Source organism: Xiphophorus maculatus, chromosome 12, assembly GCF_002775205.1.
Source record: "Xiphophorus maculatus strain JP 163 A chromosome 12, X_maculatus-5.0-male, whole genome shotgun sequence".
NCBI lineage: Eukaryota > Metazoa > Chordata > Actinopteri > Cyprinodontiformes > Poeciliidae > Xiphophorus > Xiphophorus maculatus.
This window is the reverse complement of record NC_036454.1, coordinates 22241483-22257642: the sequence shown is the minus strand read 5'-3', so window position 1 is coordinate 22257642 and position 16160 is coordinate 22241483. Positions and strand designations below refer to the sequence as shown.

The 16160-nt window shown below is 37.0% G+C and overlaps 1 protein-coding gene across 11 annotated transcripts in view; it reads left to right on the top strand.

Moving 5' to 3' along the window:
* LOC102220179 (transient receptor potential cation channel subfamily M member 3-like) overlaps positions 1-16160 on the top strand; it is a 145269-nt gene that overhangs the window by 8549 nt on the left and 120560 nt on the right. The gene's annotated exons all lie outside the window — the stretch shown is intronic.

The following is a 16160-nucleotide window of genomic DNA, read 5'->3' as shown; positions in this document are numbered from 1 at the left end:
TTCAATGCTTTGTGAACTCACCTCACTGACGAATGACCACCGATGACCTGAGAGCCATTATTTGTGGAAGCGGTATGAACATGTGGGATGGGACGGTGCTTTCTGACCTTAAAAAACACCCGTCAGTGCTGCTGCTGTTTGACTCCAGTTGACTTGTTTTGTTGCAGCCCGCCAACTTGTTCTGAACTGTTTGTGAGTTTGCCTGCTCTCACTGCCGTTGTCTGGTTAAACAGTTAAAAATAGGGAAAAAAAATAGAGGCTGGCAGATTTTTTGTTGTCTGTAGATGAAATACCACATCCTACACAACTTTATTTTTCTCATTTTGAAAATGCCAGACAATAACGCATATACTTGGATAGTCCCCATTCCTCCTTCTTTCTCACAGATAAAATTGTTCAGTGTGATTGTCTCCAGACACATTTATCTCTCTTTTTTCTCTCCAGGTAATTTTATGAGAGGTTGAAGTAATATTGCATCCCTGTAATTGCTTGTTTCCCTTGAAGAGTTCTGGATCATTTGGTGAAATTGAAATGTAAAAGAATACTGTTTGTGCTAATGAGTCAGAATTGAGTCATTTTCCATTATGTCAAAGTGATGGAACAGAGTTGTTGAGTTAAGGGAACTTTTTAGAGTTTACTGAAGAAGTAAAACAAAACAAAAAACGTTTGCAGATGTGCTGTTTTAGAAATACAGTACATCAGACATTTAAACTTCCATGTAATTTATTGGGATTTCTTAAAAAGAAAATTATACATAGATTTCTTTTTTTTTCCCAATAAAAATATGTAAAGAGGGGGGATATTTTGCATTGCTAAGCATTAGCGCAGGGTGGAGCAATTCACACACATGGCATGGTGACATGCCAAAGCCAAATATAGCCTCTCGCAAACGGACATTATTTCAGTTGCTCCCCTTATGGATCTGTCAGATTACCGGCATGGGTTCCTGATCAAAGCTCCTCTAAAACCTTTTTCTAAGCAGCCTTGCTCTGAATTTCCTCCGCTAATTCATCCTAGAGAGAAATAGAGGTGGAGAGACCGAGCAGACAAAAATGCATTGAGCGATGCTCAGTCATGCCTCACTCCAAAACAGCTACCATCAGACAGCCCACATTAAATTACTGTTTCTTTTGTGTGTGCTCCATCAAATAAGTTTTTTGTTTTACTTTTTTATCTAAGTTGAATTTCTTGAAAACCACATTGTCATTCTCTACATACCACAGAGCTTTTGCCTTTTAGTCTCAAACATCAGAAATTAGGCATTGTCTTTCTGAATGGTGAATTCAACATTAAGCATACAAGTGATACATTTTGGGATAAAAAAAAAAATCAGCAGTTCCACCTAAACTTTAATTCAGTGTAGATGCTATGAAGTAAAATACCTCCCTATGGTTAGTAAGCTAACTTGAGGGTAATTTATCCAGGTTTTAAACTCAGCAGAAAACAACCCCTTTCAGCCCCTCCACACACACACACACACACCCCACTCGCGCATTCACCAACCTTGAAAGTGTTCCCTGGATTAATGACTATCTTCTAACTCAGTTAATCTGTCACTATCCCCTGCTGAGCTCACACGTCTCATCCTGTAATCAAAGTGGAAACCAGCAAAACATAATTGGCTTTTGAGTTTAGTTTAAGCTCAATATTATGCTTCATAGAAATGCTCTAATTTTTTTCTGACAGCAGCAGAGCTGGCATATCTGCCCATTAGTTTTGTGCAGGAATCACTAAGATTGTCCTTTTTTACAGAGACCATATTAAGTACAAACAAAACATTCAGCTCTCATTAAATATGGAATGATCTTTTTTATGTAAATGTAAATATTTTCTGTCCATGTAAATGTGTTTGAATGGAGAGCTGCTGATCTAAAATCTGTGTAGCATGCTACCTTTGAACTGTGGCTTTGAAGCTCCGCTGTCTGATGCCACGAGCCCTGGGCTTTGAGGATGAGCAGATCCTGATATGTATTACCCGGTGTAGACAGTTAGGCTGTAATGATCGCCATTAAATCTATACCCAGGGGTCTCTTTGCCACAGGGCTGTGGAGCTAGGTTTGTTACGCTGCCACACAGTATGGTAACATGGACAGTTTAAGACTTGAATGTTTGAGCTGCTTTGATTTCAACTGTTTCGAAAGTGGATGGACCATTTTTAAGAAGTTTGAAAGAAAATTTGAATTAAAATTTTGGCAAGAACAGTATTCAGAGGGCCTTCCAGAATTATCTCACTGAAAAAAAATCAAATGCAGTTATATCCTGCTTTAAACCTGAAAATAAGTTTCCAGTATTTCTGTAAATCCTAAATGAGAGTGCCAGACAGTCGGCAATCAGACAGTTGGTGCTGCGGTGTCTTTGTAAGAAAAATTACATTTAGTATTTGTAAGTTAGGCCAAATGTTTAGTTCAAGTAGAGATCATTGTCTAATACAATTCCTTCAAAAACGTCTGGTTCATAGATGATTTAAGATTTTAATAGTGCTAGTCATTTTTTATGTTAATTATTTATTGAAGCCATGTGTTTTTGTGATTTTAATAGAAACAGAATAGAATTTTATTACATTTTCAACATCTAACTAAAAACTTGTCTGTTTGAAGGTTTTATTTCAGGTTTCTATGCTTGATCTCTTAGAGTCACACAGAGAGCTGAAGAAAGAGGGATTTTGTTTGGAAAAAAAGCAAGTCAGAAGTCTAGGCTGTTGCACCAGGTTGAAATGAGTGACTGTTCATTATGTTGGTTTCTGACACTGAGCCATGTCTGCAGTGCTCTGTTGAGTCAGAAGATTAGATCGGCAAGCACTAAAGCTAATCTGGAATTTATAGATTTCTGTGTGCTTGGTGTGTGTGTATACGCACGTGTGTGTGAGTACACGTCTTTGAGCTCTGGGCTGACATGGACTTGTGAGTCGACGGTATTACCAGGTGGGTCCTACACTAATCTGCCAGTCTACAGAGAGAAAAAGTGTCAATCGAAAGAAACAGGCCCAATCACGTCACTTTTCTCAGGAGGCGACTTCACTGATGGATTCCTCTTATTCCTGACATAAAAGATATTGTTGCAAACAGATGGCTTTCCACTTGTTTCTGCTGTTCCTAATATAATACGCAGGCTGAATACAATCAGATTAAACGGATGTTCATTCAAGGGAACGTAAGCAACTCAAATGTGTAAAAAAATGAAGTGGCGCAATGAATGCTAAAATATTCAGGACACAATTTTTACATAGAAATGAAACTGTGAAGAAGTATCTCTTTATTTCCTGCCTCCTCATGCCATCACTCTACATAATATGTACGTTTTTTACATATTATGTAAAAGACATAATATGTAACTTTTTGTCTTGGTTTTTACAGCTGTGATTTGGTCTTGCATAACACACTTATGAACACTGAGCTTACCTGAAGAAAGTGAGGCCTGCGGGTCTTTTGATGTTCATTTGACTTCTTTTGTGATTTCCTTGATTAGTTGTTGGACTGGTTTTGGTAGGTCAGCCACAAATGTTAGTGTTTTTCTCATCTTCCTTCAAAGCAGGGCATGTCTTTTAGTCTATTTGTTGTTGTTAGGCCTGATCTATTAAAGTACTGTTTTTATTCTACATGTGTTAGTAATCAGGCTTCCTGTTGATGGTAAATTTAATTTCACATCATTTGCATTAAATCCACTATTTAACAATAGGATAACTCCATTTCCACAAAGTACAATCGTTGAATGAAAGAATTGTTTAAAAGCTACCCTTTGAATGTACTTTTGTTATCTTTGTTTGACCCCAAGTTGTTTAAATAAAAAAAAAACATAAAATGTTTTTTATATATATTTTTTAAAAGTGCTGAATATAAGGAAAATGGTTCATTAGCTATTACATTTGTTTTCTGGACAGTTACAAAGAACAGATAGAATTGGATCCAGAACAAAAGATTTCATAAAATGCAATTTTGAAAATTGATGTGTTCTCTTCTTAAGTGACTTGAGGCACCATTTAAGTGATTCCCACCTTTAAGAGCCTGTTTCCCTACAGAGCAAATTGTTATTCAGAGGTAGTCCAGCAGGGGTTGGCATATTTGACTCAGCTTTACAGGGGTTGTCTTTCATCTTGGTGACAATTTCTTCTCCACTCACACAGCTGCTCTGCCACAGCCCAGATAACCTCTAAAGTACAGCATACTGCAGCATTTAAGGCAGCCTTAAACCCAACCTGAGGCATGTCACACTCTGATACCACACAGTCCTCTGTGAAAGTGGTACATAACACTTCCCTTCATTTTCAAACCCATATATTAATACTACTTTTAACAGAGATATTGTAGAAACTTAAAAAAAACTTGGGTTTATTCTTGCAAGGCATTGTTGGTGCTCTGATTTATACTTAATTATGTCATAAAATATTTTATCAGTTAATGTCAGACAAAAAATAAAAACATGAATTTTTAATGAGATGCTTAGATGGTTAGCCGTTTAAAAATATGCAATCTTGTAATATATTATAAGATCAAACGTAATCTTGCAATTACATTTGATTTGTCTCAGCTGTTTATCTCTTATAGTGTCCATGTTAGCGACAATACTTCTCTTCATTGCAGAAACCTTTTCTCTTTGTTGTTATTGGCTATTCTTGTTCTCACTCTTTTTTCTTTCACCTCACACAAATCTCTCTAATCCTTTCCTCAGTCGATAGTAGACGGGTGTGTCTCACAGGGACAGTAGAGATTTTCTTAGTCACACTTATCTCCTTTCTCGAACAAAGAATTGAAGCACAGGAACCCCCCTTTCCTCCACCACCACACACACTTTAGCACGTTTTATTTTTAAAGAAGCTTGACATTTAAGCTTGTAGATCAGACGTACGATTGTCATCCTTCAACTGGAAGAAAAGTGACTTGATTTTTAAAGTCTAAGTGTTGTCGGGCTTATCACTGGTCCACAGAATATACTCATTTATTGTTTGTCTGTTAAACATGACATTGCATTAATATAAAATGCAAATTTGAAACTCAAAGCACCATATTAGTATGCTTGCTTCGCTTTGTAAAGCATTCTATTAAGCTAAATGAGGGTAAAAAGCTTTTTACTCTTTAATGTCTGCATTAGTTTATGAGACACAAGTACAAAAGGGCTACAATTCAATAAATAATTTATTAAATGATTACCTACAATGTAATTGGTTATTAGAAAAAAAATTATAAGTAAAAATATGTATTTTTTTCCTATAAAAAGTAATATGTAATTGTATCATAGTTATAAAAACTTGTATTGAAAATAGCTGCTCTGCCTATAAACTTATTTACTTAATCTTATATGCATTACGAAGAAAACTATAAATTAGGCGTTCCTCAAAGTGTCGTCAGTCAGAATCACAAACTGTATAATTCAAGCTAATGCATTATAATCAAATGATTTATTTGGATCTATAAGGGGTAGGGGGCACTTGTTACTAGAAAATGATTGTCTTTTCAAAGACCACCAGTGGCTCTTGTATATTATTCATCTACAATAACAAAGAGAGAGTGCCCATAATTGTGCCACACTGAGTGCTGCAACTGCTGGTGCATGAATGCCCTTTTGTAATTTCCATACACCTACACACAAACAGAGCGTGCTGCAGGCTTTACTGTAACTGACTAATCTCTTGTGATCTCTCTTTTAACCTTCAGGCATTTAAAATAGTTAAAATATCACAATAATTCTTTATAGTTGGCTTCTAATAGTAGTGTGATGTGCTTTTAAGTACTCTGCACGACTTCATGTTGAATGAGATCAAATTGTATTCACCACTATATTATCAGGTCTAGAAAGGTATGGAAGAGAGTGGCACATTATGCAGCTCCAGGTCCCATATTTAAAACCTGACCACTGCTTAAAATGAGCCACACATTTATAGTGGATCTTTCCATTTATTCTTTAAAAACGGGATAAAATGAAACAAAGTCTTTGGAAACTGAATTTGAAATTCACAGGAATATTGAGGCAGATCCATCAGTCTAAATGACAATACATGCAAGAATAGCTGTAGAGATATCAAATAGTTAATACAATAACTTGTTCAACTGTACAGTAAACATATGAGTCATTGTCATAGTTTCTTCCATCCTTTGGCTTTAAAGAGGCAGTGAGGTATTGGGTAAAATACCTTTGATTTATTTCCTCACCATGTTTTGCTTCTTCCATGCATGTTTGAGAAATCGTTTATTCTTCTGCAGCTTTTACTAAACACATGGAAGAACTTTGCATCGTACAAACTACTCTGTGCAACCCTGGTAGGAACGTTATTAAAGTGATGACATGCTTACGGTGGAGTGTTTAGAAGAGCAGGAGCTTCAAGAGACGGGGATGTGGATTTCTCCAGCTCCTACACAGTTAACATGGACTTCTTGGCTGCTTCTATGATTGATGTTCTCCTTTTTCAGCATGTTTGGGTCACTTCAAGTGAACTGTCATGTCTCTTAAAATTTGTATTTGTTCAGTTCAATTTTAATTTTTAAATGAAGTGTTAAGTAGTGCTTGATTAGATGATCTAAGCATGGGATATTGACTTATAACCTATGATTACTTTAAATCCTCTTCAAAACATTAGCCCTGATATTGCAGAGATGCTTTGTCATGCTACTGCATCGAAATACTGTAGTAACTGAATCTTACAACCAAGGCATTATAGTAATCAGTACAAATGAACAGTTCAGGTGTTTGGGATATAAACGTTGCCCGTAGGTCATTATTTTTAATTAGCACCATCTTCTGACTCCGTTTCTTCTGACTCATTTGATAATGCATGGTGCTTGCCATCAGTCATTAGTATGCTGGGAACATTGCACAGAGCTGCTTGAGGCAGAGTATCAAAGATAAAAAATGAACAACTGATTTCAGGTATGTGAGTTCATTTATCAGCTGTGTTTGGAATTCCAAAGATCTGTTGCAAACAGATTGTAAAAGTGTTATCAGAGAAAACAAGTGTCTTTGTGATGCTGCTGCTCTGTGTTGATATTTCTCGCAGAACAATCGGAGGCAGTTCACCAGCGTGTGGGCGTGTGCTTACACACAATGTGCTCTAAACAACACAGTTATCACTTATCTGATTCCTAGCAATGTGCAACATACACTGTTCCCCACTTCACACATGCATGCCAATTAGATTCTGTGACTACCTCGAGTGCAAACTCAGACTCTCATCAGCTTTGCATTAACTTTCTGCCTCTTTCATCTATAACTTTATTGTCAAACAATGTTGTATTGGGCTTAGCTTGATTTAAGAAGGGTAAGAAATGGCTTTGCAACCTTATTAACACCACTATGACTGTAATATATAGGCAAATAGTGATTGATAGGGAGTTGTAAGAACTGGTGGAGTGAAAACACACTTTGAAAGCAGCTGTGTGCAAGCCTGAGCATGTCTACCTGTAGTTCCATCCCACAGCCTGATAATAATTACTTCTCTCCAGATGGAGGAGTGTACCCTACACAGCAGAAGTCTTCCTGCCTCTTCGAGGCAAAGGGAGCAGGGGGTCTTTGGGTGTGTGTGTGCATAGATGTGTTTGAGTGCATATGAAGGGAGGTATTGAACTGTCACTTACTGAGCATCCTCCAGGGAGGAGAGGCGGAGGAAGCCAAAGAAGATAAAGGCTTTTGAGGGATCGTGAATCCAGCACACACAGCTTTGTTAACAACCACCTTTTTGCCAAAGAGCTGACAGTGTCATTTTGTATGTGTCCACTTGATGGATGTAGCACATTATAGAAAATTACAGCCTGAACCACGACTGCTTTTAGTAACACATTTTTTTTCCTTTGCTGCACAAATGTGAGTTTCTCTCCCAGCAAAATTTCATGCAAGTGGGAAAAGCTGTGTAATCTTGACATGGAGATTAATTTGGTTGCTATGAGTTTTATTCAGTAAATTTGGTGACAACATTCAGAGTTAGATGGGTGGAGAGGATGCTAATCTTTTCTTTTGCAGGGACCACAAGGCTGGTCAGATTTTGCAGGGATATGGATGGAGCTAAAGATAGGGCAATCCTTCAGCAGAACGCTGTGCTGGTTCCAAGCAGCTAATGAAGCAGGGAGACCTTGATGAGTTGGCACCAAATTACTTGTATCTTATTAAATACCTATAAAATATCATCCTAGGTTTGTCCCCAATAGTATGTTGTATAAAAAGAAATGAGATGTAATCCTATAACATTCTAATTTTGACACTGCATGTTTAACACGATGCAAGCCAAGAGATTCACATTTTCAATGAGCGATCAACTTCACAGCAAATTCCTTCTCGATTGACAGGTGGAAATGGGCTTCCTTCACACTTCTGTCATGGTGCAGATGGGTGGTGTCACACGGTTTATCTGCAAAGATGTCTAAGAGAGTAAATGAGCTGCAGAACACCCACATGCTGTTAGTGGATATAAAATATGCTCCCACTCTGCCAGTAACAACTACAGCAGATTATGACTAGTCATTTCTTTCACACGAAGCCACCTAAATCTGCTCTTATGGTCTCAAATTACTGTGATTTTAGTTGCCACATAAATCAGACTGTGTGTTAAGGTTATCCGTTTAGATGAGCTAAACGGATTGCAGTACAGGGTGAAAGTAAAAAGTCATCTCTTATTTTGCTTATATTTTCTTTTAAATAAGCCCACTTGTCTTGTATTTTTAAAAAAGACTGCATGATATCCAAAGATCTTTCATTGCTTTTCACTTAAGTGTTTTTTGTTACAAAGGTATTTTCTTTTGTGTATTAAAGTACCTAGTTTTGGCCTGCAAGCCATTCAACCATGTAAAGATACCTAATTAAGGGAATCATACATGCCTGCAACGGATAGCTTAGGTAACCATCAGACCTAAATTGGACCTTTAGATGCCCTGCAGAAGCAGCAGCCTCTCACTTAGACACATTATTCCCATCTGTTTTCGCACTTCTAGTAAATTGCCATATGCTTTCCAATTTGACTGACGTAAAATATTTTTGCACCGACAAGGTGATTCTCTATAAGCCATTAGGTAAAAATTTGACATATCTTGTCACGGCGTGCAGTGTATTTCAGATTTATTCAGGCAAAACTGTGCATGAGGAGGAAAAAAGGAAGTGTTTTTGAAAAGTAAGTGACTTAAAAAACACTGACAGGAGACAGGCAGTCTCTGAAACTGATGCCTTTAAGAAACTGGGGGAAAAAATCCACAGAAGCTGAGAGATTCATCGTCTCTCAGTTGATCATTCGTATGCCAGGTTTTCAGATAATGGTTAATGAGGAATTGCATTGTTGATGCTTAAGTACAACTTTGTTTATTCTTCAAGCTTAATAAATTTGTTGACATTAGTGGAACAGTGCTGGTAAAATGCTCACAATTAAATATATAATAAGGTAGTGGGGTTAGAAAAAATAAAAATAGATTGTGAAGGATTAGAATATGGTGTCGATGTGGCACAAAGGAGATCTATCTGAGTATCGTTCTCTCCATTCTTCCTACAGCACATCAGCTTTGATTACCTCATTCTTCTGTAGTTTTATAAACCAGCTTTTATGGAATGCTGATAAAACCATCACTAGTTTCAATTACCATAGTAAATTTGTTGTTAATATTTAGTTTAACTGGGGAATATTTAAAGCACCAAAAAAAACAAAAACAAAATGGTGTTTTTACCCAGGCCGTTTTTGCCTTGTTTTTTTTACCACAGTTCATATTCCAAACAATAGGTGTCACTATTAAGCAAATAATGCCAGTCTACAGAGCGATAACAGAAGGAAGGTCTTCTCTTATCAGTTACTTTTCAAACAAACAAAACATTCAACCTTAACATAGTCAGTTTACAGAACAGCTTTTCTTGATGCCAACATGTCAAAACCATATATTCATATTTACTTCATTTCATTTTCTACTTACTTTTTGTCCTTTCATTCTTCCCTGCCTTGTGCCGTTTTCCTTCTGTCTTTCTACCCGAGTCCTTTTCTTCCATCCTTCCTCATGTCTTCCTCATGTGTCAATAGAAAGCTATTGATTGCTAGAAGCAGATGATAGTTTGTGTTCTTTGCATTTACGGACTAAACCATCTTTAAAAGCTTTCCATTCACCATTGTAAAGTGCCACATAGGCAAAGATTGTAAATACAGCATAGTTTTTGTTTAAGCTAGTAGTTGCAACAAGATTTGTTGTGTACAAAAAATGTAAACTAGTTCTTTTGTTATTGGACTTAATATTTTTTAGCAGAAAGAGACACTCAAGAACTACTATTTTTGATGAAAAGAACAATACTTTTTTTTTTCAAATATTAGGTAAAACCTGTTATGTCTTTAGAATTATAAAGTGAAATTGTGCAAAACACACATCAAGTCTATTTTTATACAAAAAAAGCTTATGTTGACTATGTAAAAAAACTTTTACATCTTTTTTTTTAATCTACTCTTTCAGCGTTCAGACTACTTTTTTTGTTGAAATGTATTGTTTCAGTGAAAGGCTGATGATTTTATTAAATCACAGTTTGTTGGCTCAATGTTCTTTTTCTAAGGTTTCTTTGTTTTTTCCAAGTATTTTAATGCTTTACATTACTACATTCCTCTCGAAACACTGTGGCTTGCATGAGCTGCTTCAACTTGTCTTATTAATTTTGTGTTCTCAGCTGTCAGACATTACCAACTTCTGCCTCTTTCCTACCATTCATTGTAACAAGAAAAAGGTATCCGTCCTCATGTCTCTGCTTTTCTTTTCATCTTTCTCTGTCCTTGTCTTTCATTTAGTTTACAATCTTTATACACAGTGAAAAAGCACCGCACTGTCATCATTACTCGGATAGATGCTGAACCTGACAAAAGGCAAAACCTTTTCATGTCAGAGAACTTCTCCCACGCGACTCCTACAGACTCGGCCCAGGGTCAGCTAGCGGAGATACTCCAGATACAGCCAGGTTTCTTACCTTGTCATGCTTTGCCCTTTCCATACAGAAATGTTGATTTATTGAATTTGTCATGTATATACAACTCTGAATCACATCAATAAAAGACTTTGCTTTTGTTAAAAAAAAAAAAAAGAAACTCCCACTAGAAATAATGAATAAATATCAAGAAGTGTCACCAATGACACCATGCCCCCTATGTTTTTTTTTTTTCAAATAAAATCTTATCCATCATTCTCTATTTAAAACCTTCTGACTTACATTTCAACTGTAGCATTTTTTGAGAGGCTAATTTTATTAATAACTTCCATGAATCAAACCATACGGGCAAGTCAATCAAGAAAAAGTGCAGAAAGAAATTCTTTATCAAAACTACACTCTGATTTACTCTGATGCACACTGATCCAAACCATAATTTGAGCATCTCTTATTCTACTGATGTGACTGATATGACACAGAGTTACAAATAGTATCACCAGTGAGGGCGGTTTGTGAATCTGCTTGGGTCAACTCTCCAGCAGACCATTGTCTGTAGTATGAGCTTTGCATGTGTTTTGTCTGACGGACCAGTTTTAGTTCACATTGCAATTTTCTTGTGATACAAATTTTTTTGCTCTGCTTTCAGTGTACTGAGATTTTACATTTTTTCCATATCACTGGGTCAACTTTAGTAGGACATGTAGAGCAGATGAATCATGTGTGGTTAAATACTTCTACACATCATCTGTAGGTCCCAGCTGGTTTTATCATGAACAATTTCTGAGACCTGCTCAATCCATTTTGGTTGTGATAACAAACCATTTTTAGTTTATTGTAAAGTTTAGATTTTTATACGTTATGCAAGCTCTGTCCGAAAGCTCTACAGTAAATTTATTGTAAATCAATTTCTTCATCTTCCACTTTACAGAACCCAGTGGGAGACATGAATGTGTGAAAATCAAATCTCATCTTGTCAAGTCTTGTTCTGTGCCAAGACACGAGTAGCTTTTAACATTGTGATAATTGGTGCAGCCTTGAAAAGCAAGAGGAGAGAAGAAATGAGAAACCATCTGTGTTGTGTGCACGTGTTAAACAGATGCCCTCTTTTGTTGATGATTTATACTAAGCTTTTTATCAGGGAGATGACGTTGACCCGACTTACTGTGTTAAATATTTTTATACCTTTGAAATAAAAAAAACGGCAGAATCCTCCATTTCGTTTTGATTAAGAACAGCTTCTTGTTCATTAATGTTTCAGCTTTTCTCATGTTTTTTATTTCTGTTGAAATCTGTTGCTGGGAAATGGATGAGAATAATGTGCATTTGAAGGCTGCCATCTAGGGTCAAGATGTGGGCAGTGCAGAGTGATTCAGTGAGCTGCGTTTGCGCAACCACTTAATAGAGTAAAATGGACAGGTGTGACTTGGAGGGTTAGGGGTAGGGAAGTTGGACTGGCATTATTTTTGTTTTTATTCTTTATGTCCATAAATTCACTCCGTGTCTGATCTGACGGACGGCTGAGAGACTAGGAATGACTGCATGGTTGGTGATGTGGATGCTGTTAATGTCAGTGATTAACTGTTGGTTCAAAACAAGGATTAAACACAGGATGGTGACTCAAAGGAGGAATTGGGGCATACACTAATAGATTGGGATGTTGTTCACTTTAAAAATCATGAAAAGAAAAGGCCTTTTTAAAATTCTGAATACCCTGAAGTTTAGCATTGCATATGCATACTTTAGAAGAAAAAATCCTATGTTTTTTGAATCCAGTCATACTGTGACATAATGACGTGCTCAAGAGAGAAGTAATAAATTAGATTAATTTTTTTCCAGTAACACTGCTAACATTTGTCTTTGCAGACTTCATGTCTTGATTGAGTTATGGTATGTGTAACAAAAGCAGTTTAAGATGCTATTGTCATCAACCCATTGTGAAATTTCAGAGCTTTTAATTTTCTGATTTTACAAGACAGTCAATGCTTTCTCAGATGAAGAAAACATGTCAAATTTGTCACAAAGATCACACTTCTCTTGAAACGTGTAACTCAAAAAAGAAATGCAGCTGAGATAAAGCCAAAATAGCTTGTCCATTTTCCTTGTTTGCAGTCAAAAACTGCATTGCAGTCAAACATTACCGTCCTCAGATTTGATTCACTTTGCAAAGGAGGCCATGTCTGACAGAACAATAGCCTTGTTAAATGCTCAAAAATGTCAAAATGAAACTGAATTTTCTGCCAAATAATTAAGGAGTATATGTACATTAACAAAAACACATTTTGTTATCAGCATCAAGCTGAATGTTGTATTACAAATCACTTTGTACAAATGCAGACACTATAACAGCCTTCTTAAAAAACAAACAAAAAAATAACCTAACAAAATCAGCTGAATTAATTCAAATGTAATTGTTTAAGACAAATCAGGCTTTGGTTTTGATCATTGAGTTAGTTAAATCTTCACATAATTAACTAAAAATAAAATAATTTAATATTTTGTGGCTGCACCATTTGGGAACAATAACTGCTAGCAAGTAATTTCTGTACTTCTCTATGTCAGAACTTGACAACAGGTAAGTTGAGCCAGTATTTCTAAGCAAACTGCCTGGCATTTTAAGGGTAGCATCTCCACACTGTAATTTTCAGATCTTTTCACAGATGTCCAATTTTATTGGGATCTGGACTCGCAGAGAGGATGTGAATTTTCCAGGTTTAATTCTCAGCCATTCTTGAGTGGTTTCAGTTTATTTTCCTTTTCTACCCTTGACCTGCAGCACAGGCTGAGCTCTCTGACAGTGAGTAGTGTGTTTCTCTCCAGGATGCCCTGGTGGTTTTGAAACTTCATTGTGCTCTGTGTAATTTCAAGGTTTTCTGTGCCAGATGCAGCAAAGCAGCCCCAGAACAAAACCAATCCCACTCAGCCCACAGTAGGTGTTGTGGATTTTTAATTGAAAGCTTAATTTTTCCTTTTGTAAACATAAAGCTTATGTCAAAGGTCTCAAAGTGAAATCTCCAGTTTTGTCTCACTTGTCCAATTTTAATAACATGGCTGATTGCCCGCTCTCATCTTAGTAAATGAGTCTTGCTTTTTTGTGTTTTCTGTCAACAGTGAAACCCTAATAGGTTTTCTTATATAGAACCTCTTGAGGTTCAGAATAAAACGGATGTTGTAATCAGAAAATGGTCCATCTTGACCTTGGAGACCATCTTGAATAGTTTATTTTGCTCTTTTTCTACCACTTGTCTATCTGATCAACTTGAGTTTGTATTTTCTCTCACGTTGTTCGCTTTGAAGGTTGTTAATGAACCTTATACCTTTATTTACAATTAGCTATTTTTGTCACAGGAAAGAGGTCAATAGAGATGCAATGAGTAGGGTATTGTGGCTGATTCCTGTTATCTTATTTTTGTAAAGCTTAGATCTGCTGATATAGACCTTGGCCTTTCTAATATTTTTCATAATACCTTGGAAGTTGCAGTATGTAACGTTGATAAACAATATGTTTTTTACATATTTGTTGAAACTGTCACTATGTAGTTAAAAAAAGTCTAGGTCCTCTTTCTTCTCCCCATGGTCCTACAGCCATCTACAGAAATTCACAGCTGATGTATAATCAGAGCCAGCAGGAGGGTCTTAGCGCTATCAATCACTCTTGTGTACACGCTGCTCTCTCCATTCCCCTTGCTAGCTGCTAGGCTACAGCTGGTTCCCCATCCCAGAGCCTGCAGTGAATGTGCAAACTAGTTAGATTGGCCACCGATGATGGCGGATAAACAGTTTTCCTGGAACGACAAGCTCTTTCTCCACCATTATCACATTGAGCAGCACGTACTGCATTTCTGCAGATGGCAATAGAATCACAAGGAAGAGGCCCAAAGTGAGAAGCTGTGCTCTACTCAACCTTTCTGTGATCTGCAGGAAAATCTCAGTCTCTCTCTCTGTTTCTCACCTTGAATCGTCTTGACATGTCATAGAAAACAGTCTCCTTTCAAAGAGCTAATCGCATTACTGGTTTTTCATCTTATTCCATTTAAACACAAGATTTCTAGATGAATCTTTATCTTGTAGCCTTTATCTTCAACGTAGATATGCCTACACATCTCTCCCTGTAGTCTCTTTGGTCTCTTACCAGTGTGTTGCATTGAACAGAACTAAACTGCCTTGCAATACTTCCTGTATCCATCCATCCATCCATCTTCTTCCGCTTATCCGGGGTCGGGTCGCGGGGGTAGCAGCTTCAGAAGGGAGGCCCAGACTTCCCTCTCCCCGGCCACTTCTTCCAGCTCTTCCGGGGGAATACCGAGGCGTTCCCAGGCCAGCCGAGAGACATAGTCCCTCCAGCGTGTCCTGGGTCTTTCCTGGGGCCTCCTCCCGGTATGACATGTGCCCACCTGTATATTCCTGTGTATTCCCTTTAAATAAGTTGGATGGCGGATGAAAAGGTTGAAACCACCTCTGATACTAATCACTTGGTTTGAAACATAACGGTAACTTTTTTTCTTTTCACTTAACCGAGGATTAATAGTCTGTTTATGAGTTTCCAAAAATCTGATTATACTATTTTAGTGTATCTTTGTAAGATAAACAAGGGATTTTTTGTTCTTTTTTTTAACCAGTTGTTCTTTTCTACATATAAAATAGAAATAAATATGCCTCGTGCTTTTTGATAGAAGTAGCAGTTTTGAATGCAACCCAAAAATGTTGGAGTTTAAAAAACTAACCACAATTATGCACCAAATCATATTTCCCTAAACGTCATCTGGTTTTACTAAACTCAAAAAAAATGCTGTCAGTTGATGAGTGAAAATGGTTGGACTTCTTAGTTTAATGCATCATGAGTTGATTTCATGATTTAAAGCCGATGAAATAAAGAACAGCTGTGATTGATTGCTACGTGTCATGTCCTTATAGACACAGACAATTAGGGAGCGTAAAAGGCCATACTATGGCAGGTGATGCCTGGAATAGTTACTATTACCATCATTTTTTTTAAATTTATTTGTCTTTTACAGTAGATGTTATCAGCTTAGGCTATTTCTTAAAGACAAACTCGCCTGGAGAAATTGTTTTTTCTTCTGGTTATTTCATCTGAAAAAAAACCCAGCTTTTTTTCCACCCCACTTTTGTCAAAAGAGGCTGAAAAACAAGTGTCAACCGGTGCACAGGAAGAAAGCAAGAGTCAATTGGTGCAATAAATTTCAGCAAATGAGCGAAGGCGAAAGAGAGATGCTTGAGGGCAACGAAGAAGATTTTATCCACAGTGACAGTCGCAGCATCAGTCCTGTCAGAGGTTTCTAAACCACTTT